The following is a 24373-nucleotide window of genomic DNA, read 5'->3' as shown; positions in this document are numbered from 1 at the left end:
TTGTGTTCTATCATGTTATTGCCATTTCTAAGTGGGTGGATGCAATACTCGGGTGAGTGTTTTGCATTTGGAGGCTGACCATAGGGACCAGGGATCTAGATTGTGATGACATGTTGGCTGGGGAACATGGGTGGGGGCCTGGTGGAGGCTGCCCCTGCACTGCTGGGGGGTGGGGGTGATGGGAGACATGGGTGGGGGCCTGGTGGAGGCTGCCCCCGGTGGCTGGGGGGTGGGGGTGATGGGAGACATGGGTGAGGGCCTGGTGGAGGGTGCACCACAGTGCTGGGGGGTGGGGGTGGTGGTAGACATCCGTGGGGGCCTGGTTGAGGGTACACCACAGTGCTGGGGGGTGGGGGTGCAGGGGAACATGAGTTGGACATGAGTTGGGGCCTGCTGGCAGGTGCCCCACAGTGCTGGGGGGTGGGGGTGCAGGGGAACATGAGTTGGACATGAGTTGGGGCCTGCTGGCAGGTGCCCCACAGTGCTGGGGTGTGGGGGTGCAGGGGAACATGAGTTGGACATGGGTGGGGGCCTGGTGGAGGCTGCCCCTGCACTGCTGAGGGGTGGGGGTGGTGGGAGACATGGGTGGGGGCCTGGTGGAGGCTGCCCCTGCACTGCTGGGGGGTGGGGGTGATGGGAGACATGGGTGGGGGCCTGGTGGAGGCTGCCCCTGGTGGATTACGGGTGGGGGTGCAGGGAGACATGAGTGGGGGCCTGGTGGAGGCTTCCCCTGGTGGCTGGGGGGTGGGGGTGATGGGAGACATGGGTGGGGGCCTGGCGGACGCTGCCCCTGGTGGCTGGGAGTTCAGGGGGACAATCGTTGGTGGGCAGTAGTGCAAGGTGACATGTGGGTTGGCTGGGGGGCATGGCCATGGTGGATGGGGTGCCTGCAGGACATGTGCAGGGTAGGCCCCTGTGGTGTGGGCCACCTGCAGGGGCCGTGGAGGGTGTAGAGGGAACACCTGGGAGGACCCACACGTGCAATTCACGTGTGGTGCTCCCCGCGCACCCCTGAAATACACGTACCCTGCTGATTTTGCGTGTGATACTTCCTGTGCACCCCTGGAATACACGTACCCTGCTGTTTTTGCGTGTGATACTTCCCGCGCTCCCCAACATACACGTAGCCAGGACATTCGCATGTAGAACTTCCAGCGCACCCCTGGAATACACGTACCCTGCTGATATCGCGTGTGAATCTTCCCGCGCACCCCGAAATACACGTAGCCAGGACATTCGCGTGTGGAACTTCCCACGCACCCCTGATATACATGTACCCTGCTGATATCGCGTGTGAAACTTCCCGCACACCCCAAGATACACGTAGCCAGGACATTCACGTGTGGAACTTCCAGCGCACCCCTGGAATACATGTACCCTGCTGATTTTGCGTGTGATACTTCCCGTGCACCCCTGGAATACACGTACCCTGCTATTTTTGCGTGTGATACTTCCCGCGCACCCCAAGATACACGTAGCCAGGACATTCGGTGTGGAACTTCCAGCGCGCCCCTGGAATACACGTACCCTGCTGATATCGCGTGTGAAACTTCCCGCGCACCCCGAAATACACGTAGCCAGGACATTCGCGTGTGGAACTTCCCGCGCAGCCCTGATATACATGTACACTGCTGATATTGCGTGTGAAACTTCCCGCGCACCCCAAGATACACGTAGCCAGGACATTCGCATGTGGAACTTCCCGCACACCCCTGATATACACGTACCCTGCTGAATTCACGTGTGAAACCTCCCTCGCACCCCTGATGTACACGTACCCTAATGGAATCGTGTGTGGAACTTCCAGCGCACCTCTGAAATACACGTACCCAGCTGAAATGACGTGAGGTACTTCCCGCGCACCCCAGTGATACACGTAGCCCGCTTGCCGTGCTGATACAGGGTTAGCGCAGCCCTTTGCGCTGGATTGGGGATCTTGATGGCTTTTCCCTGCGCGAGAGGCGTTCTTGGGGGCGTAACTGGCACTGCTGCAGGGTCGCTGAGCCACTGTGCGCCACGGCTGGTTTTGGTAGCTGGAATCCATGAATACGCTGTGCACGGAAATGGATTTTAGCGCACGCGGCTGGCGAAGGGATGTGCACGCGCACACTGTGCGCCAGCCGCGTGCGCCACTTGTGCGCTGAATTCTATGAATTACCCCCTTAGTGTTTTACCCATTCCATTCTCAGATAACTTTAAAAAACATTTTGACCGTTCGCCAATCCATTCTGTTTCTTTCGTGTGTTGCTGGGAGCAACTTGGGATTGACATTTTGTTTGAATTCTGCATTCCTGAATACCTGCTCTCTCTCTTCCTATCTCTTTGCATTGACTGTTGGGGGGTTGAGGGGTGTGCAGGGGGAAATAGTAACCACGGTGCTATTTAATTTGAACATACATCAAAGTATTGTTTCTGTGCTGAATTGTTTTGCTCACTATTACTCCTTGTGATTAAAGAGATTGCTTACTGTTACATCACCCCATTGGTGATTATTGTATACCCATTAAACATAGTGTGATTATATTGTGAACTACATAAATAAATATTTTAACTTTGCAAACCAGCCTGATTCCTAGTTCAGTGTGGGGGTTCCAGGAGAGGGGCGTGATATGAGTGGTACATCGTTCAGAATAAAATAACTTTTAGACACAAATAAATAAGGATTTCAGTTGTGCATTACACGCTAGGCGTTGACTTAGGTGAAGTGCCGGATTGAAATCACTTACAGATTGGGGGCTCGTCACGAGATTTCTGAATTAGACATACCACTTGTGACAGTCTAATACAGCGTGCTAACTGACGGGGTACATAAACCCTGTTGGGCTAACACACTGTGTTACACTGTAAAAACACCTTTAAATAGAAACGCTCTAAGGAGTTTGGCATGTTTTGCAAAAATAAAATATCTCCTGTGAGTCAGAAGGAAATTAATATTTCCGGAATGGCGACCCCAGTAGAAATTAATATGGCAAAAGAACACCTACTGCACAAATTATTTGGCAGGGGTGAGTGGGTTGAGCTGGATGAGAATGTTTGGCTGCAGGAAATCAAAAAACAAGCCACTGCCACAAAATTAGATATATGGCAGGATCAGGGTCCATTACACATGGCACTTAGTGAATTGTACATGGCCCCAAGGGCAAAAGAAGAGCAATGTAAAATTGCCAAAATAGCGGGATTCGTGTACCTCCACATTGGAGAAATACAGGAAAAATATGCCGAAAACCTAGATCTGGCAAAAAGGCAAGTACAATCACTAGAAAACACCCAAACTGATTTGGACTCTGCAGAGCAAAGGCTACAGAAGAGCCAGGAATCAGAGAATGAAACCAGACAATACCTGTTGAAAGTAAAAGGAGATCTGGATATCCTGCAGCAAGAGAAGGTACAGCAGAATACCAAAGTACTGACACTGCAAAAAGAGTGTCAGGAAAGATTGGACTCTCTACTACAGAGCCAACAAAATCTAGACCAACAATTAACTTCTAAGAGAGTTTGCACAGAACAGATGGTCGTCTTACAAGACCAGATAGACCAAATAAAAGAAGAAAATAATACATTAATTATCAAGGACCTTTCCTAACCCAGGGTATTTTGTGAGAAGGGATAGCTACCCTTCCCGGAATCAACCCAGGGGAGATATGAGGACCCCGTACCAGCCAGAGCGGGTGTCCAAACTAGAGCGCCAGGTCCAGAACATGGCACAGGATCTGGGTCACATGCTCAAAAGAACCCTCAAATGAGCATGGTGGCTCAGAATGCCTCAAATCCAGGATCTGGTGCTCCACAGCAATGACGGGGAAAGAACCCCGACAACCCACCGGTTCCCAGGGAGGAGGCACAAGGGGAAGGGGGGTGTAAAGCCTTCGAGGAAGCTTCCTTCCCCACTTGTAGAAAGCCCCTGGAAACCCAGGAACCGGAACCAAAATCTCATGCCCCCGAAAGTCTGCAACCCAAGGAGCAGAGGAGGGTAGGAGAAATAAAGAGCCCAAAAAGACCCATTTTGAGGAGGAGGTACAAATCTTCCAGTTTGAAGGTGAGGGATCCTCAGAGGATTCTGGGAAAAGGATCTTCTCCTTCAGGGTTGGGGGGAACTCCTCCCAAAGAGAAATGGGTCCCAAAGGATCCAAATCCAGACTGGGTAGATGTGGGGACTGAGTTAGAAAGGCCCATCATCGAATCCCAGAATCTCCGGCACAAAATTCCCCTGGTTCAAACCCATCCTGGTGACTGCCTCCAAAAAGGGGGGGGCAGCCCAGAATCAGAACCCGGGGAACCCAAAACTTCTCCCATATCTAGCTGTCACCTTTTTCTTACAGATTCCCAAGAGCCCAAACAGAATCTGGTCTAAATCACCTCTTTGTCAGTGTCCAAAGCAAAAAAACTAACCCACCACTCGTCCAAAAATGTGCATTGCCTCTGCCCCCTTGGTGAAAAGGAGGGAGGATTCTATGCCCCAGTCCAAATACAGGGGCAATGTACAATTTTGGCACTGGTGGACACTGGATCCCAAGCTACCCTTCTGTCAAAAAGGGCCTTTGATCAACTGAATTTGGGAAGTGGGGAGAAATACCAAATTCCTCTCACCCCTCTTCCTGGACAACTTCAGAACTTTGACGGGAAGGAAATTCCCATCGAGGGGACTGCAGATTTGGACATTAAAATTGGGCGACACAAGGTGAAGCACCCGGTCATAGTTGTGACTCTAGAGGGCACCCCTTGTTTACCAGGGAATGACGTAGGTTGACTCTCCTCATAGATTGTGTAAACAAGGTCCTCTGGACCCAGACTAACTGACCAATAAAATTAAAACAAAGTGTCAACCATGTTAGTTTAAATGGCACATGCCACATGGTTGAACAAAAACCTGACCAAATATAATTTCACTTCCAGAATAACCAAATCCCAGCTGTGACAGTAATTGCAATAGGACAACAAACTGGTGATGGTGAGTCCTCTCGATTTCTGAAAATCAACCTTCCTTCCAATTAAGGAGGCATTCCACACTGGAAGGAGACACTCTGAAAATATTTACAAATTCACAATCAGAAAATCCCACTACTATAGTACAGAAAGATGAGAATCAGCTCAAAGCTTGGCTGATATTCAGAAAATTGGAGAGCAGTTGTTCATCCCTATTCAGTCAAATGAAGGGAAGGACTCTGTTTTCGCCCGAGTGTGTGTGAACAACGGTAAGAGCTACATCAGTGGGGCCATGTTACACAAACTCCCAAATGATTCAGCCATTCCCACATTTAAACTGTTAGACAAATGGGAAATGGACCTGGAAACACCCAATTCCAAACATCTCCTGCCTAGCAGGTGTATGCTCAAAATTTTCATAGGGAACAAGGGTATAGTCCATAATTGTTGGGTTGTGCAAGATGTCCCGGCTGCATTTTATTTAGGCAGTGACATTCTCAATCGCTTTGCCATTAATTTGGACCTAATGAACTTCAAAGCTTGGTCCTGATTAGCGGGTAATCCCATGGACTTTGATGACCCAGAGAAAGCATTTCAGTCAGCACAACTGCTGCCATATGCAGTTGAAATTCAGATTGGAGAGGAAGGAAGTCACCATCCCAGAGCGCACCCGACAATTCTCACTGGAAGTAAAAATTAAAAGAGGACAGAAACTGAAAAACCCTAACGCCTATATTCATCTCAATGCTCATTTCCAACAGCAAGGGTTGGGGGTAAACCCAACACCACTAGTCAATATAGAACACGACACCATTCCAATCGAGGTGGATAACAGCGACCAAAAGAGTATCACTCTGGCCGCAGGCACCATTATTGGAATGGCGGTTGATGACCGACATTTTTACATAGATTTATGTAATGAACTGTTAGGACCAATCCCCAAGGACTGTTTTGACAGTGATAGCGACAACGACACGACACCAGACAGGATCTTCACCCGGCATGGGGGAATTTCATGGAGTACTCTTCCTGCCCTTATGGTAAGGAAGATGTGACCTGTGACTTCAGCAGGGATGAGGTGATCTCTCAAATCCACGAGGACTGCCTTCCCCACCTGAAGCCATCGGTCCAAATCAGCACTCTGACCAGGGACTTCTACACCCACCTGGAGGAGGCCGCTGAGATAGCCAAACCGGAAGTCTTTCCAGGCTTCAGGCAGATGGTTGAAGAGAGAGTCAACCTAGCTGATGCCTGTGAGACTCTGGACCAAAAGCAAAAATGGAAGCACATTTTCTTAGATTTTCAAGATCTCTTTGCGGTGGACTCATATGACTGTGGTCGCACCGAAATCCACACAACAATTCCCACGGACCCTGGCATGACTCCAGTGTTGTGGGATGTTTCAACCCATCCATCCAAGCCCTGCAACATCACCGTGCATTACTGGCAGCGGAAACATCATAATGGCCGCCAGAAATCATCCCAAAATGCGCAGTAAAAATCTGAAAGATAGGTTGCCATCTTCTTTTGCCTCTGTCAGTGTTAATACAGGAGACCATTGCCAGACCCCATCCTTCGGCTGCACACAGAGCAAAATCAGTGCAAAGGAATATAGAGCTGTACAAAATCCATTTTATTTGATGTCAAAAATTGCTAAAATCATGGCTCACCAAAACCACTAAAAAGTTCCCACCTCCTTGTTGGGGGGTCGACATCATTCTCCCGCAAGAATCTACATGAATCTGAGGTCCACAGAAGTCTATCTATATTTGAAAAAAGTATATTTTGAGGATTGCTTACTGGTAAGAAAGCTGTCAAAATAAGGGGCAGTACCGGTGCTCTCCACTGACCGGCGCTGGTGATCTAAATTCTGACAGGAGACCTGTATTTCAGAAGCTAAACAGTAACCTGAGTTAGCTGAGACGTCAAAAGGCTTGCTGTTCCCGGGAATCCTTCACACCTGGGGACTCCACACCAGAAGGCAGGATATCACATGGTCCTGTTGATTAAGGGGGAGGAGATTTTCCCTGCAGCCTGGAGGAAGGAACAATGGGGGTTTTGGGATGAATAGAATATGCTGATTTGAGGTGTAACTGTCCACACTGCTCTAGGAAAAACAAGACATGTGACCTCTGAGTCAAGCCAAGCTTCTAGGGGCGGGGACAAACCAATGGGTGTACTGAAGTGAAGGCAAATATATGTTTTATAAGAATACTGATAACTAATTGTAACCAGCTGATAGAAATGTACAATTTTGAGATTCCTAAAATGACACCTTCACTCACAGTTGAAGACGAAGTTAGACGCCGTGGGATGTTCTGAGGCCAAGCCCCGTATTTATTAATATTGTAGACACTGTGTTTATGCTAGAAAAATGAAAACTTACTGTAATATGCCCAGAGAGGGGCTGCACCTCCGTGTAAGATTTGGTGCAAAACCAATATTGCAAAACCTACCAAAATCGCTAATAAGTTGTCATTTCTGAACCCAAGCTCTTAGAAAGAGCAGGGTTAAACAGAGACCTGTCTTAATTAACATGTGCTATGTACATGTATTCTCAACAACTTGTGTATCTGGGAAGCAGCTTTGATTATGAAAAATTGATTTTCTTGAGAAACCAAAGGGGAGTGTTCTTTCCTTCAGCCATAAAGATGATACCTGATGACTCATTCTGACTCACTATTCCCTTCTCCAGTCAGAGGACAGTACATCCTTTAACCTATCAAATCCTTAGTGGGTTGGGCATAGAAAGCCAGCCTCCACACCCCCTTTGGAAACACATAAAAAGAACCACTGAGACCCAGATAGGGACACTCATTTTTCCACTACTCATCGATTCCTGCGCAGCACACTGACCGACCATATCCAGACAAAGACTCCAGACTCCTTAAACTCCTGATTCCAGACAGACTCCAGAACCAAAATCTAGAACCTAAAATCTAGAACCTTGGAGAAAAGAGGCCTAATCCACGAGCTGAATCCTTCTCAGCAGGCCCCAGAATCCAGCAACCTAACCAAACTATTTAACAGCCTTGCCGTGCTGTTCGCTTCTGGCCCAGAACCCCCATGCCAGAGCCGAGATCAAGAGAGAGCAGTGCTGTATCCAGACAGACCCAGACCAGACCACTTTGCAGTGCCGATAGCAGATCAGAGGCCACGCTGTGAGCAGAACCAGTGCCAGAGACCGTCCGGTGGCGAGAGTGCAGTCCCAAGCCCATTCCAGTCCAAAACTAGGAGTGAGAATCCAGCCAAGAACTGTACAGAACCTTTAGTATAGTTAAAATAATTTTATTTAAACCATTTCAATCTGTCCAGAACTGCATAGAAATCGTGTGTCCATTCTGTGATTTCAAATCTGTAAAAGCGTCATCTGTCATTCTGAAATCTTGACTTTATTTTGGAAAATCTACCTCCACAAAAACGTCCATATCTTTTGAACCGCACGTCCTAGAAGCGAGATTTAACTGCCATTTTAAAGCTAAGATCCTCGGCTTTCCAACAAACCCAAAACCTTATAGTTTTTCTGTAATCGCGATATACGCACTCGGAAAAAGTGCCGCAAATCGAAAACTAGCTCAATTTCACCACATGTTAAAAATAGCTGTCTTTTGCTTGCAACTGCTGAATTTCATTTTCAACCTGATAATCACTCATGAATCATTGCTAATGTTGACCTGTACCAATTCAAAGTAACTATCACCTACCCTGAATCTCCTTTAGTGAATTAAAATCACTTTTAGCATATTTTTCACTTAATTGCAATCACATTTAAAAGTATTTTTGCCTGTTTAAAAGCATACCGGTTTTCTCTAAGCTTGCTGGGGGGAACTGGAATTTGAACTGTATTTTGATTGTATTCCTGAAACCTGTGTGCCCTTCTTTCTATCTCTCCATATTGCATAGGGGGGAGTGAGTACTCACAGGGGAAAAAGTGATTATATTATCTTCTGATTGAATTCATATCAAGTTTATTTCTGTATTGCATTCTTTCCCATCTTGCATTTCCTTGAAACCATACAGCGTATTCTCTGCTACCTTATCCTTTCTATACCAACTCCTCATGGATTAAAGAGAGTGTGCTATTGTAATATTACCCATTGTTGACCACTATTATATTCATAAGTGTGCTATCAGATATTAATTTACTCATAAAAGTGTGATATATATATATATTGTTTAATTTTTCCAATAAACCTTTTAATTTGCAAAACAAACCTACTTCTTGGCTCAGTGAGGTCAGGGGGATTCAAAGAGAGGGATGTTATATAAGGGTTCATCATCCAGAGTCAAAGAATTTGACATAAAAATATATTAAAAAGAGCTTCCATTGGGCATCCCAGATTAGGCATTGTTTTAATTGGATTGTTGGATTGAAGTCACTTACAGTGTTTGTGAAGCAATATCGCTTGCCTCTCGCATCAATGGAGCCCCTTACGGAAATAATTAAGAACCTTGAGTCCTGTGTGATAATTTGTCCAGTCCACAGCACCTTCAATAATCCGGTGCTGGGGATTTTGAAACCAAATGGCCAGAGGAGACTCTGTGCTGACCTAAGGGAGCTCAACAAAGATGGCCTCTTCCCTACATTGACCAAGGGCTGGCCCATATCCATGGACCCAGACTCCCTTCGGATACATCAACTCCGGCAATTAATTTAATATCTTTCTAAACAAGGCCATGCCCGACCTGGGTGAGAAGGGTAACCTGGCCTATGTAGATGATGTTTTAGTCAAAAGCTCAACTGTGGAGGAACATATAGCGGAGATCCATTATGTTCTGACACAGTTGAGCGCTGCCGGAGCAAACCTCTCCTTTCAAAAGGCACAGTGGTGCAAAACCCGTGTCAATTTCTTGGGGCATGAGATAACTCCTCAGGGTCTCTGTCCCCAGGAAAAGAAAGTGGAAGTACTTCAGAAATTAAAAGACCCCACAACTCTGCGGGAACTAAGGAGCCTCCTTGGACTAACTAATTACAGCAGAAAGTTCATTGAGGACTATGCAGAGATCACAAGACCCCTGATCCATCTTTTGAAGGAGGGGGTCAAGTGGGAGTGGGGTCCAGAACAAGCCGAGGCAGTAAGACAACTCAAAAGAAGCCTCTCACAAGCGCCTTGCCTAGCTTACCCTGTCAAAAACAATGACTTTTTCTTAGAGACAAGGTTCTCAGATACATGCTTGACTGCAGTATTATATCAAAAGCATGACAAGGTCAATAAAGTAATCTCCTATGCGAGTAAAACTTTATCCTCCGTGGAGGAAAAATTCAACGATTGTGAGAAGGCACTCCTGGCAACTGTGTGGGCATTGAAGAAATACCGCCCATTTATTCAGGGGGAACACTTCATAGTGGAGACTCCACACCAGCCTTTGCAATATCTCCAAAGTGACAGAATCCGGGCTGGAAATGTGAGTAATTCCCTAATTACTTCCTGGATTCTGTCAATGCAAGGCTTTCCTGTGGAGGGCAGATATGGCCAAAACAAGAAGAGTCCCCTCGCGCAAGGTCTGGCTGACTTGCATGATTGTGCCAGAGAAAACTGTCTCGAGGACGAAAATCTTAAAATCAAGGACAACATGGAGGCATACCTTAATTCCCCACACAAAGTCTTTGAAGAAGACAAGTGTGAGGGAATGCCCACTGTCTATGTTGATGGATTCTCCTACCATGTTGACAACAACGGGGAAAAGGAACTTGTGGCTGGCGTAGGGAATGCATGGGTGACGGATGCCCCAGAATCCTCCGCTGGGTACAAAATCGGTCCCCGAAGTAGTCAAGTGTCAGAGTTGATGGCTGTGCATCAAGCCATGCTCACTGCTGTCCAACACCAACTCCACGAACTGGTCATAATCACAGATTCCGATTATGTACGGAACGGGTTTGTGGAGCACCTGGTTAACTGGAAAACCAGAGGCATGCTGTGTGCTAATAATAAACCATTGAAACATGGAAAATTAATCAAAATATTGATGATCTGGTCACCTCGAATGGGATGACCATCTACTGGAAAAAGATCAAGGGTCATTCTAAAGTAGAGGGACCAGACAAAACTGGAAATGACCTAGCTGATCAGCTGGCCAAAACCAGAGCCATCCAAGGGGATATACTTGAGATCGAGTCCCTGTTGGGGGAAATCCAGATCACTGTTATTGCTAGGTCCACAAATGCTCACAATGAACTCTCAACTGCACAATGGAGTAAGGAGACCCCAGATGCTGATTTGATCACGGCTCAAAAAGGGGATACAATAATTGGTAAGTTTTATCAACACATTGAGGACCCTGAGAACTTTCCCCTGACGGATACCGATTACATAGGGAAAGAGGTCCTCAGAGTGTTGATGAAATGTCCAAAAATGTTCCGAATCCAACACGGTTTGTTGGTGAGGAGATCCATAGCTGGCCATGACCAGTGGGTGTCCCTATCTCATTCCGAAGCCTGATCCTAAGTCAGGGACATGATGCGGCCACAGCCGGTCATCAGGGTTTCATACGACACTAGAAATCTTGAGAGAGGTTGCATACTGGCCACACATGGGGCACGCCCTCGACCAATACTTGAAGGGGTGTCTAATGTGTGCACAATTTCAGCCACCTTCACTCACACACCGTGCTCCCCTCCAAAAGAGGGGGATGACACTGCCTTGGTCAGATTTACAAGTCGATTTTATCGGGCCCGTGAATCGCTCCGCTAGGGGAAACAAGTACATGTTGACCGTGACATGCTTGTTCACTAAATGGGTGGAATGTCTCCCGGCCCCAAACTGCAAGGCAGAAACAGCAACTTCCCTGATGATCAACCACATCTTCTCGCGTTTTGGACTACCCCAAAGGATTGAGTCAGACCGAGGTAGCCACTTCACTAGCAAAGTGATGACAAAGATGTGGGAGATACTTGGGGTCAAAAGGAAACTACACATTGCCTCCCGGTAGCCTCTAGCGGTGGAGTTGAGAGATACAACAAGACAATTGTGAGCATATTAAAAAAGTTTGTGGCAGATTCTGGGCCAAGTTGGGACATTGGATCACCTCTTGTCCTGATGGCCATCAGATCGACCCCTTCTTCTGCAACAAAAATGTCGCTGTTTGAGCTGATGACTGGATGAAGGATGGTGCTTCCCCAGCATCTGCTCTACAGAACCCAAGAGCAGAACTTGATAAATGCCTCCACAACTCATGAGTATGTTGAGAATCTGGACAACACCTTCAACATGCTTTTGCCTATGCTCAGCGGAATCTAGAAAGATCTGCAGACAGTATGAAGACCCACTATGATGTAAAGACAACTAAAAAAGAATACCAAGTAGGAGACCTGGTCTACTTGTACAATTTCCAAAGGAACAATGCCAAACAGCTCAAATTTCTTCCTAGCTGGCGGGATCCTTTTGAAATTGTAGGCAGAATCTCACCAGGCACCTACAAAATCTGTATCCTCAATGGCAGTTTGGCAGAAGGGGAAGATAAGTGGGTTCACATCAACCAGCTGAAGTGTTGCCATACTAGGCATACTCTGCGGCAACAAGAGGAGCCATCTGGAAACCCAGAGGGGGACATTCCAGATCCCTAGAAAATTCTAACTATTAAAAACCATTACACCTGTTAAAATCAGTAGTAATTACAGACGGGAAAGATTGTCAATTGTATGTCCAATGTATGCATCTGCCCCACTACATGAATAGTGGTGGGGAAATGTCCCTAACCTTGCTCTGTTCTGTCATCTTAGTACTGAAACCATGGATTCTAAGCACCAAAGAGGACCACTCGGGGACCGGGAGGAAAGACCCAAGGGGCCTGGAGTATCGCTCCATACTCCCACCCTGAACCGGCAAGGAAAACCTGTCGATCCAGCACTGATGGGAGAAGCAGACGTATTTTTCCACTTGGACCAAAAAGAAAGAATGACATCCCAATCTCCCGACTTCCCCTTGACGGGCGGTCAAATTCAAGTCATGAGGGGGGCTTTGTTGGTTGTATTAACCCACTTATGATCTGCCCTGCGGCATCACTATGTTCTGGTGGTGCCAGAATTATCAAAATTGCTGCAAAACCCCTGTGCGCGCCAAAACCTTTGAAAATTGTGCTTTACAACACGAAAAGATGGCTGCCAAATCTACCATGCATGTTGTCAGTGGTGGAACGGAGACCTCACTGCTGAAACATGTCACTGGGCTGCCCAACAAGTAAAAATGAAGCCTGCATGAAAAGCAGTGCTTTGCTGAAAGAAATCCAAAATCTTGCATTTAAATCTTTTTGGGTGCTGAAACTACAGAATGCTGGCACAAAACACCACCAAACACCCAATATTCTTGCTGGGTGCTACAGGTCACTTAGTTCAAGAAATCATTATGAACAGACAATGTTCTGAAAAGCTGAATTTGTCATCAAAACATTCACAGCAAAAATGTGCCTGCCTGTGAAATCTGTCAAAATCATGGCGCATTAGCCGTGGCCGCCTGTATGACAGCTGTCAGTAGATTGCATCATAAGGATTTAAACTTGTACAACTGAAATCTAATGTCTGAGAACTAAGTGACCTGTTATTGAGAGTAACCTAGGTTGTAACTATTTAAATCCCATGGTTTAGAATCTGGAATCAGTGTTCTAGCTGCGTGTTTTGAAATTGCAAGTTTGTTTTAAACCAAGAAAAAAATGTAACAAAATGACATTGAATGTAGGCCTGCCTAAAGCAATTTAACCAGTCCAGCAGCTTCCCCCACGGAGGCCAGGCATCTACCTTTTTCTCACTCCACCAGGAAATCAAATGTCTGTGATGATTAGATTAGGGGAGGAGAATTTGGTGTGCCAGGGGAAGAAGACAATGGACTTCCTCCAGTCAAAGGAAGGCTAAGTGTGAAGATTCGTAAAATGACCTGGGCCTCTGGAGGAAATGGGAGAAGACTGCTTCTAACTGCAGAGAGCCAGAAGGAGGTGGAGACAAGCAGCCATTTGGGGATGGACAGTCACAAAGAAACATTTTGTTAAAGACATATAACTCACCACTTAAAATTGTTTAAATTACAAAAATCACATATTTGTGTATCTAAATTCTGACTGTACATTTTAAGAGGCAGAAAAACCGTGTGACATGTTCTAGAAGGAAACGGCAGAAAAGGTGGTTTTACACCATATGTATTTGTGCCAGAAGTATGAAACGTTATACCCTTATGCCCATGTTCAACGCGCATATTTGTAAAAATTTTCAGAGAAACTGGACATTGTATTCCGGTCAAAAAGTTCAAAATTCTGTCAAAAGCAGACACAAGATACCAGAGCAACGAGACTTGGAGGAGTATCTGCTGCACAAAATATGTGATTTAAATATGTTATTGTTGTAAAGATCGCACACATGTAAATATGTATTGTACCAAAAGTAGATTTTATGTTCAAAGGGACAAGGGGAGGATTCTCTGACTCATAAACTCACACCATCATGGTGACACCCTGTTTTCCCCTCCAATCAAGGGAGAGAAGAGATTCCAGCCAATCGCCTGCCTAAGAGCCGCGCTTAGGATAAACCAGCACACACCCCCTTTATTATAAGCATAAATAGAGACAGCTGAGGACTTAGAAGGACACACACAGATTCACCCACTAACTGATTGCCGGCGGATCACCCTGCGAGAGGACCATCCATCTTCCTTGCTCCTGACTCCAAAAACTTGGCAAGCAGAAAGGCCCATTTCATTAGTTGAACCATTTTCAACTAGGCCTTGAATTTCCAGAGCCAGAAAGAATCCCACAAAGCTAAGGGGAACAAAAGAAACAGCCGGACTGTGCTGTAACTGCTTTCCTGCTAAATAATTATCTTCAAAACCAAGAAGGGCAGATTAAACCCAATCCTGTGCCGTGCTGTGCCGTGCTGTGCCGATCCTGTCCAGTCCTGTCGTGCGGTAACCAGAGCGCCTGGCTGATTGCAGACCCAGTCCAGTCCGGTGTGCCCAGCAGTCTGTCCCAGAACCAGAATCCCTGACCAGAATCCCTAACGGTTCCGTTTGAAACCCATATAGTGAGTATCTATATATAGAACTGTGTCACTAGCATCCTCTCTTGTATTTAGGACCTGATATTGTTAGTAGTTTGAATTGTCAGAACTTTTCTTGCGCTGAGTTCTCTTATTTGTATTCTAAAATCATAAATCAATAGTGTTGTAAATAAATATATTGAATCCCAGAAAGAAATTGATTATCCACCACATGAAGGGTCCTTGGCCAGGACTGATGGAGATTCATGTGTGGCATTCTCTTTTTCTATAGTCATATCCTAGTGTAAACGAAATCCCATTTGTCTTAGAAAAGTGCATCCCTGTTTTCCCATTCTTGCACCTATCTCAGAAAAACGACTTCCACTAAAACATCTATAACTTCCTCAATTTTTATGCTAGAAACAAAATGTCAACTTCTGCTTGTAGCTAACATCCTAAGCTTGCCATGTAACCCATTCTAAATCCATATAGCTCTCCTCTGATCACGATTACCGCACCCAGAAAAGTTTGCCACAAATTGTTGTTTTGGCAAAATTCTATCACGTGTAAAACAGCTTTTGATTGCACCCGACCTCAGTTTTAAGTTTTCACATTGCTTATTAGTATCACATCATTGCTAGTGTTTATCTGCAGCAATATAAATAGGCTGCCATGAGAAATTAAACAATTTCCGTCAATTAGCCCATATTTAATGTTTTACCATTCCATTCTCAGATAACTTTAAAAACCATTTTGACCGTTTGCCAATCAAATCTGTTTCTCTCGTGTGGTGTTGGGGGGAACTTGGGATTGACATTTTGTTTGAGTTCTGCATTCCTGAATATCTGCTCTCTCTCCTCCTATCTCTTTGCATTGACTGTTGGTGGGGTTGAGGGGTGTGCAGGGGGAAATAGTAACCACACTACTATTTGATTTCAACATACATCAAAGTATTATTTCTGTGCTGAATTGTTTTGCTAACTATTACTCCTTGTGATTAAAGAGATTGCTTAGTGTTACATCACCCCATTGGTGATTATTGTATACCCATTAAACATAGTGTGATTATATTGTGAACTACATAAATAAATATTTTAACTTTGCAAACCAGCCTGATTCCTGGTTCAGTGTGACCGGGGGGGAGGGCTCCAGGAGAGGGGCGTGATACAAGGGGTACATTGTTCAGAATAAAAGAACTGTTAGACACAAATAAATAAGGATTTCAGTTGTGCATTACACGCTAGACATTGACTTAGGTGAAGTGCCGGATTGAAATCACTTACAGATATTACATCTGCATTCTCTAATTCTAGGTTCCCTGTTGTGCTCTTTTCTTTCTGATAGTTCTGTACTGCATCTGATTTGTAGGTCTGTTGGTCTTGTTCTTCGTTGTGCTCCCTCCCTTTTGTGCTCCCACTGTGCCTCACTCCTGTCTGACCCCCCTGCTTGTATGCCCTTTCCCCTTCTTGTCTCCCCTCTCCCTACCCCCCTCTTTCCTCCTGCACCCCCTATGGTGCTCTCCGTCTCACCTATCTTTTCTAACTGCTTTTCTATTAACTATGCTATCCTTCGCACTATGTCTGGCAGGAATAAGCTCAAAAGGGACATCCTGGTCTCCAACTCAGGCCTCCCTATTGCTGATACCTATCCCAGTGCTTCCTCTAAACTGACCCTTCCTGACATACTCTTTGTTGTTCCCTCTCCAGGCACATGCACCCCCATATGGTCTCTGTTCTCTCTCCTTTTTCCTCTATTCCCATTAATGATGGTACCCAGTGGCATGCCCTCTTTGCCCCCTTCTACTCATCTAAGACCATCATTAATGTCTTCTTAAATGGCACTGTCTTGGTCCAGGGCCCTCTGCCCAATATCCTCCTCTTTGATAGAGGCTTCCCACTCCTTACCAACTTCCTTTCCCCTCCTGCTATCCTTTCTTACCACTCGCTAGCTCCTGTGCTGCCTCCTTCCTCTGTCACCTCTTGGCATCCCCTGCTGCTTCTCTGGCCACCCTGTTGCCGCCCTCCTCTGCCACCCCTCTGGCACTCTCTCCTCCCTCTCAGACTACCCTTCCCTCGCTTCCTTCCTCGTCTGCCTATCCTCGGGCATCTCCAACACTTCTGTAAGGTGTACCCTGGCCTGTACCCCTCCCCGGAAGTCCTTCAAATGTGGCAACCTGCTACACATCGGTACTCTCAACTCTTGTTCAGCTGTCAAACCCTCCTCTGACATCTGACACCTGAAAGAGCTTGATTTGGATGTACTCGGTCTCACCGAGTCTTGGTTCACTGCCAGCTTTGTCGCAAGTTTCAACACTCTCCTTCCCGATGGCTTCAAGATCCTCTCCAAACCCAGAACCAACTGCCCCAGTGTGGGTGTACCCTTGATTTTCCCAGAGTGGATGCCTTCTTCTATCATTCAAATGCAGCACAACTCCTACTTTGAATGCCTAGTCTGCAGGCTCTCTATCTCTCCTGGCCTCTCTGTCACTGTGGCCATGATCTACATGCCACCTGGCCAGATCGCTCCATTTGTCTTCGAGTAGGCTGACCTCTCCTCCTCGCTGCTTGCCTCTACCTCTCACCTTCTCCTCCTCAGAGACTACCAGCCCTTCTTCAGGACTCTTTCGCAACCTCTGCAATTCTCTCTCCTCTTTATTCTTCACTCTGGCCCGACTCACTCTGCAGGGCATGCCCTGGATGTTCTAATCTCCTCAGACCTCCCCTTCCCTAACCCTTTCACTACTCCTCTCTCTTGGAGTGATCACGTTCTCCTCTCTTCCCATGTCTGTCTCTCTTCCTCGCAGGTCAAGCCAACTCCAGCACTGCCACCTACCTTCTCGGTCATCCAACCCATGACGCAAGAGTCAGTTGAGGGTTTCACATCTGCTTTTTCTCCTCCTTCTACACCTTTGGCTGGCTCACACCCTGACACTGCCCTCTCTAACCTTCATCTCTCTTTCTCTAACACTCTGTATGTCCTTGCCCTTGTCATGAGGATCCGCTAGAAGCCCAAATCAAAGTGCAACTCTTGGTATGATTCCAACCTTGCCGCCCGTAACTGCAAGTGTAGGGTGGCAGAGAGAAAGTGGAGGGTATCTGGCAGACCCCCTGACAATCTCCAAAGGCAGTACAGACTCTCTGTCTTCTCTAGGAAGAGAGCCTACATCCAAGCCCACCTCTCTGTGGAATTTGACAACACGGCCAATCCTTTAAAAATCTGAAAGGGCTGACCAATCTTTCTGCAGTCTCTACCTCTCCTTCTCCCTCCCAGGCCCTCTGCACAGCCTTGGCCTCCCATTCAACTACTACAACTCAGGACATGCTGTCCATCCTTCTTCTGCTACCTTGTCTTCCTCCTCCTCTACCACTCCTGGCCTGCCTGAGGTTGTCACTCCTCCCCCTTTCTGATCCTTTACCCTGTTTACCCCTGATGATGTTTCTAGACAAGTCTGATCTATGAAAGTCTCGTCAAAGCAGTTTATCCCCTGCACATCCAGCCCAATAAAGGACCACATTGACACCCTTGCCCCAGCCTTGGCTGTTTTCTGCAATCACTCCTTTGCCACAGGAACTCCACCCCCCCCTCAAGCAATCTCTTGTGCACCCCCTTCAAAAGAAGCCCTTTGCTGATCCTTCCTGGATGGCTAATTATCGCCCAATCTCCATCACTCCTTTCCTGGGCAAACTCTTGGAAAAGGTGGCCATCTCTGAGCTTTTTATACATAATGAATCTGTTGGGTGCCTCCATGACCACCGGTCTGGCTTCAGAGCTGCCAGAAGCACAGAAACTGCTCTCCTGAACAGCTATGAAGATGTGCTCTCCAATCTTGACTCTAATCTCCCTTCCGTCCTCACTCTCCTCTAAATATCCTCTGATGTTGACACGGTCAACCATGCCATCCTGCTCAGTTGTCTCCATGACAACCTTGGCATTACTGATCAGGCCCTAACCTGGTTGACCTCCTTTCTCACTGACCAACCCTCTCAGGTCCAACTAGGGTCTTTCCTCTCTTCTCTCTCTCTCTCTCTCTCTCTCTCTCTCTCTCTCTCTCTCTCTCTCTCTCTCTCTCTCTCTCTACTTGTGGTGTACCTCAAGGGTCTAACCTTTCTCCCTGGCTCTTCAACCACTACCAGCACCTCTTGCCTACCACATCACTAATTTCTGCTCCAAATGTCAACGTTATGCAGATGACACTCAGCTGTCTTTCAGGCCCCCTCAGCCACCTCTGCTTCTTCTCTCATGCCAGACTGTCTGGTTGCAATTTAGGAATGGTGTGCTGCCAGTGATCTTTGCCTTAATGCCAGTAAAACTGAGATCCTCCACATTGGAATACCCACTCCCTCCTTTCCTCTCTCTCTCTGGCCGCCCACTCTGGGCCCTTTTCCTTGTCCTTCTTGTGAGGCTAAGAACCTTGGTGTCATCTTCAACTCCATCCTCTCCTTCTCTCCTCACATCTTCGACGTCTCTAAGAAGTCAAACTATCAGCTTCACCTCCTCAGAGGTATTCTTCCTTTTCTCACTTTCCCCCGGGAGCTCACTGTCTCAAGACTCTGGTCCTCTCTAGGCTGGACTATTGTAACAGCCACTTTCTACATCTTCCTGCCTCTACTCTTTGACCTTTACAACTTATCCAGAACAGGACTGCAAGACTTGTCCTTGGCCTCAAGCCCAGGTATAATTTATCTCCAGGTATGAAATCTCTTCACTGGCTCACGTGACTGCCAGGATCAACTTCAACACCCTCTGCATCCTCCACAAGACATTCTGGGGCATGGGACCACTCTACCTCCGACTTTCTCTTCCAAAACATTGTCATTCTCGAGTTCTCTTCTCATCCACCTCCAATTCTCTGAGGATCAGATGCTTCTCCAAGCAAAGAGTTGGGGGTAGATCTATCTCCTCGGCTGGGGCCTCCCTCTGAAAAAGCCTCCCTGCCTCCCTCAAACTTGAGCAGAACCACCTCTGGTTCCAGAAGCAACTCAAAACCTCCCTTTTTGCTTCCGCTTTCTCTCTTCCTCTCCCCTGCTGATGCACCTGACTGCTCCACGCACTGTTCAACTGGTCACCCTCTGAACTCGGGCCCAGGCTCCTGAATGTCCAGTTTCCCTTCCACTGCCTCTGGGGTCCCCATCACTTAAGGGTCTGTATCTGCAACGATACAGTCCTTTCTCTATGCCCTTATGAGCCACCCGCTGACTGCACTTGTGAGTTAACTGCACTTCCCCATTCATCTCCCCCCTGGCACTTCTTCCCTTCACTATTCCCTGCACTTGCATGATCTGAATGACACACAAGGCCTAGTAAAATGGTTATTTTGTCCTTCCTTTGTTTCCCCCTCCTTGTATTGTCGTGACTAGAAACAGGTGCGTTATAAATGCAACATCATATTATATCATAACAGGAATCAGAAGTTCAAAGATATTACTCATCCACGTGGCACCCAGGAAAAAAATGATGTGAACCAATAATTTTCCTTCACACCACCCCTGTTCTCCATCATGGTGCCTAAATTGTGTATTATATGTATTGCTTTGGTAAGAGTTCCATTGTCCTCATTGTTAGAAGCTATATAAGTACACCAAGAAGTACCTATTCTCGCACAAATGCCACCCTCCATTGCAGTGAGTAAGTCTAGGAGATAGCGCATCCTGATTGCCATTAATTCCTACTGAATGGCATTCGGCCTGTGTTTGGTTTCATTAGCCAGTATTGGCTGCTATTTGTACTCCAGGAGTGGAAACTGATGCAGAAAAAGTTTATCTTTTCTAAATAAGCGAAACTCCTCAGGTATATCATTGAGGTTCTTGATGAAGTTCTGGGACAGGTGGTTGCTATGATGATAATGTTGCTGACCTAAAGAGCACCAGACCCACTGATGTATTAAATAAACTGGTTTGGACATCGGGTGGTTGCGGATAGCTGTAATGTTAGCGTATGGGATAATTAACATGAGAGACTGCAGGGTTGCCATTGAACATACTCCTCTCCAGGATGGTGGTAACTGCACATAGGCAATCCCTGCACACATTGAGTAAATGTCCATGACTGCTGCTTTACCCCCTCAAGCATCGACTTACACTGCTTGTTAGTGCCCACAAATACACTTCCATTGCCTCCGAAACATAAGGAGTTTCATGATCCTAGCAGGAGCTTTACATTGATCAGTCCACATCCAGCTCATGATATACTTTTACCAGACATCAAAACATGTTTAATTTATTTGCAGCACTGCATTCTTTGGTAATCCAAACATTTGTCCTGCTTGGCACACAATCAGCCCTTCAACCCATTTGGTTTTGTAAAAAACTGCACCTTTTATCTGTAATTGTGGTCTGCTTTTGCAGTGAGGCTGACACTGCACTATTTCATCTGAGCACCAGTATGTGGCCGGTACCATAAGAATGCCCACATTCTCCCCCTCTCATTGTACTTGATAGCGAATTATAGCATTATCCAGGCTATCACTCTCTGCCATTTGTTTCACTTTTATTTATTATCTTTGTGTATTGCTGTGTTTATTTCTACCCACTGTACTTGAACCGTGTGTCCCTGAATCAACCCTTGCACCCTACATAAGTCCAGGTGCACTAAATATTTTACTACCTCTGGTGGTATTTCTTGCGGTGTAAACAATCTAGGAGTGGCTTTTGCATAGGGGATCAATGGTCAAACAAAATAAGGTTTGTTTGATTTCTCCCTTCCCACTGCCCTCCTTTGGCAATACTACATGTTGTCATCTGAAGGATGATGCACATCCTTAAATCTACCTGGAATAACACTTGGGTTAGAAATTTACCTCCTAATTATAGTCATGGAAACACTAATATTCACTTGTACATTTGCAATGTTATAATCATTATTGTGGCCACCGCAAGAATGAAACCATATGAATTCGAGCATGAAGAAAGAAAGAGACATAATTCAAAGGAGAAACATAATTCAAGGCATATGCTTGGTAACACTGTCAGAAGTCCTTGGAGGCTGTGGAATAACATTTCTGTCCGATTGGCCAAATCGTCGTATTGGATCAAAAAGAGTTAAAGGACTGTCACTCATCTTTTCATCCCCCCCTCTTCTCACTCCTACTATTGGGGAGCAGGGTGGAGCTCTCCTGTTTCCTGACCTCACTGAGGTGAATCCTTGGTGTACGGCCAGCGACTTTGATGGTTGTGGGATTGGCGTAGATGACGTATGGACCGTCAAACCTAACAATCAAACACTTGAGCATGAATTTTCATACCAACACTTGATCTCCTGGGAAGCGCTGTAGTGGCTGTAACTGTCGCAATTCTCGTGGTGGTTGTGATTAATAAATTGCGGGTTGAGCTAGCTTCCTTTGATGGGGCCCAATATGGTGAGATACAAACCTGACAGATTTGGTTAACTCTATAATATAACCCCCAAATTAATCATCTAAAATTTCTGAAGAATTATGTTCATCTGAGGCCGTGCATGCGGTTGTGAAGTGTGTATGCAGCCTCCTAACAGTGACAATCTCATGCAGTGTAAGGTAATGGTCAGAACCAGGCTGGTTGCATTGTGTTAGGAAAGATTCGATTTACTACACCCTCCGTCCATGTTTATGGAAACCCTAAACTTTGTGCTTTTATTTTTTAGTCTAACCTGTACTTTTTGCAGTACAGTGAAGCCTTAAGCTTCACTGCACTGGCCTTTGCTCATATGTTATGGGGAATCTGATATGTCCTTCAGGCTATCAGTACTGGACACAGTGTTTCCCTTAGTCGTGTTACTATTTTGCTACTTGTGGTCACTTTTGTATCACTTGTGGTAACTTTTTATCATTGCACAATGCACCTTACACTGAAGTGCAATGGGGTGAATTTTTGTTTTGCCCTAGACTAACACTCAGAGGATGTTTGGTTACTCTAGATATGCTTAAAAGATGGGATGGTGGCAGCAGTGATTTTTACCCACTTTTTGGGTTTAAGCTTTACCACATTTACCGCGTTTGGCTACTAACTGTGGCTACTGGTCAAACATGGCCGTGCCACGAGATTTTTCACCTGGTATTTTTCCGTCTTGTTGTTTAGCCTTCTTCCTGGCCTCAGGGGCCTGGTGGGCTACTGGAGGGCTATGTTTGTTTACAGGCAGGATGTGGGCTGGCTCAGTCTGACTCCAATCCACATTCTGGTTTCCACCTGTCTGAGTGGTATGCATGAATGTTCCCGCCAGGGATCCTGATTGGACCACTGCAGGGTGTGTGTGTGGGCTAGTCCTTCTATTGGCTAGTGGGAGTTTCAGCTCTTACCTGGCTTTTAGGATAAGATGAGGACCCCTGCACCCATTCTTCAGAGATCCTGGAGAAACTTGAAGGAGCCAAGTATCCTATCCAGCTATGTGACCTGCAAAGAAACCTGAAGCCTGACTGAAGGAGGCCTGGCAACCAACTTCTGCTGCAGCCCGGGTGGAGCTCTGTCTTGCTCATGATCTTCAGTAGACCGGCGAAGGTGCTACGACCCTTGGAATGGAGAAACCATCCATTCCCGATGTCTGCTCGGTGCCCTGCCAAAGACAGTCTTCAGAAGTGTCCTGGCACCGTCCTGTGGCTGATTAGCTTTGTTTTTGGGCTAACGTGCAAGCAACATCACTGCACCGAGTTTTGCCTGAAACTTAGTGGGCCCTCAGCTGGCACTGCAAGGCTCCTGCAAAACTTCGATGTCCTAGCACAAAGGGGACCCGAGATAGACCGGAAAGTCAGACCACGGTTACTGAGTCCTATTGCATTGCTGTGCACAGCGTGCACCATCCGGAAACCGCTTATCTAATCCAAACCCAGTCATGAGAGGGGTGCTGCATCAAGTGTTTTTGAATTCTTTGACTGTACAAAGGGGACCTGAGATAGACCGGAAAGTCTGACCACGGTTACTGAGTCCTATTGCATTGCTGTGCGCAGCGTGCACCATCCGGAAACCGCTTATCTGACCCAAACCCAGTCATGAGAGGGGTGCTGCATCAAGTGTTTTTGAATTCTTTGACTGAAAGTCCTTGCACCAGCAAAAGACACCAACTAGAGTGAAGCTCGAACCTGCAAGCCCTGGAAATCGAGGACCGTGGATTTTGGCAGGAAAAGAAACGTAGGATACCCTTCCATTGTTCTACCAAGTCTGAGGAGCTTTTAACCTACCCCTATACTCCCATTATAAGTCAATTGGCTTATAATAAACCTAATTCTAATATTTTGACTTTGCCATTACTTGCCTATGCAAGACTTATGACTGTTGGCTCTAATTTTGGGCATTCGACTACATTGAACCCTAACTCTAAGAACCCTTCACTGGACCCCAGAGACACCTATGTGCATTTTTCCCTGCAACCTAAGTTCTGTGGAACTGTATCCTGAACAATAGGGCACAAGGCCCCATGCAACTTTGTGCTGGACAATTTTAGCTACGGATCAACTCTGTGGACCTTTTTGTCTATAATACTTGTTTAACCTTTCCTTTGCATGAGTATCTGATTTGTATTATGCAT

The sequence above is a fragment of the Ambystoma mexicanum genome, chromosome 5p, assembly GCF_040938575.1.
Source record: "Ambystoma mexicanum isolate Mex_15411 chromosome 5p, UKY_AmexF1_1, whole genome shotgun sequence".
Lineage (NCBI taxonomy): Eukaryota > Metazoa > Chordata > Amphibia > Caudata > Ambystomatidae > Ambystoma > Ambystoma mexicanum.
The sequence above is the reverse complement of the archived record's forward strand: the minus strand, read 5'-3'. Positions refer to the sequence as shown.